The 1,220-nt window shown below is 44.3% G+C and overlaps 1 non-coding gene across 1 annotated transcript; it reads left to right on the forward strand.

The window, feature by feature from the left end:
* The first annotated feature begins 541 nt into the window (after positions 1-541).
* LOC141609822 (small nucleolar RNA R71) lies at positions 542-648 on the forward strand. The gene has a single exon (XR_012527731.1). It is a non-coding gene; the product is annotated as a small nucleolar RNA R71 (small nucleolar RNA).
* Positions 649-1,220: the final 572 nt, after the last annotated feature.

Genomic DNA, 1,220 nt, shown 5'->3' on the forward strand with positions numbered 1-1,220 from the left:
TTAAGCTAATAGGACAAGAGCACAACCTTGGGACATCTCCCAAGCTTATCACCATTGTTGTTAAAATCGCGATCTGGATCGTGCGATCCTACGATCCAGAAGGTGGAAAACGATTCAAATCGTCATAGGATCGTTTTGGTGGTAGGATCGGTACAGGATCGGTCAGGATCGGATAGGATCGTACAGGATCGTGTAGGATCGATGGTATGATCTACCACATCGCTCACAAGGTTTTTCCTGCTGGGTCATGGCATGAACTGTCTGCTGGTTTCCCAAAGACTGGGCTGTCTTAAGTTCGGCAACCTGAGCAATTAATGTCTCTAATTGAGCTGCAACAACTCCATTCGATGAACTTACTCCTCTCATACTACCTCTGGGGTTCCCATATTTAGCAGTATGTGTAGCTATTTGGTCAATTAGTTTCCATGCATTATTATCATTTCTGTTGTCCTGGAATATCCCGTTAGCTGAGGAATCAAGTAGTGCCCGATGATCATCATATAGTCCATTGTAGAACTGGTTGTAGATAAACCACTTCTCAAACCCATGGTGAGGAACTGAATGAACCAATCTCTTAAAGCGAATCCATGCTTCATTTAAGTCTTCAGTTGGGCTTTGTTTGAAGCTAGTAATTTGATTTCTCAAGGCATTCGTCTTCTGGGGTGGAAAATATCTCTTGTAGAAGGCAAGAGCTAAACTGTTCTAGTCGGTGACCCCCTAATCTTCCATGTCTAAATCACGCAGCCACTCTACAGCACCGTCTCGTAGAGAGAATGGGAAGAGCACCTGTTTTACTTGGTCCTGTGTCACCCCAGCAGTCAAGGGTATGGAGCAGCAGTAAGTAACGAATCTCTCCATATGAGTAGCAGGGTCTTCCGTGGCTCCCCCTCCAAACAGATTTCTCTCTACCAAGTTAATGTAGGATGGCTTTATCTCGACAGTCTCGTTATCTGTTGTAAGGAGTTTGAATCCCTTAGGAATGGATGCAAGGGTAGGCTCCGAGTGACTTGCTAATGTAGGCATGATTGTAGCAGCTGTAGAAGTAGAAGTGTCTTCTTGAAAAGACTGATTTTCTGTAATAAAACTGGCGTAAGCGGCTTCAAGCATACTCAAGTCTTCTGCTTGGCGAACTTCCTTCCAAAAAAATTGTCTAGCTCGAAATGTCTTTTCTGGTTCAGAATCGTATGGCATGAGTTCGGACCTATGAGACCTGGGCATAA

Source organism: Silene latifolia, chromosome 10, assembly GCF_048544455.1.
Source record: "Silene latifolia isolate original U9 population chromosome 10, ASM4854445v1, whole genome shotgun sequence".
Classification (NCBI taxonomy): Eukaryota; Viridiplantae; Streptophyta; class Magnoliopsida; order Caryophyllales; family Caryophyllaceae; genus Silene; species Silene latifolia.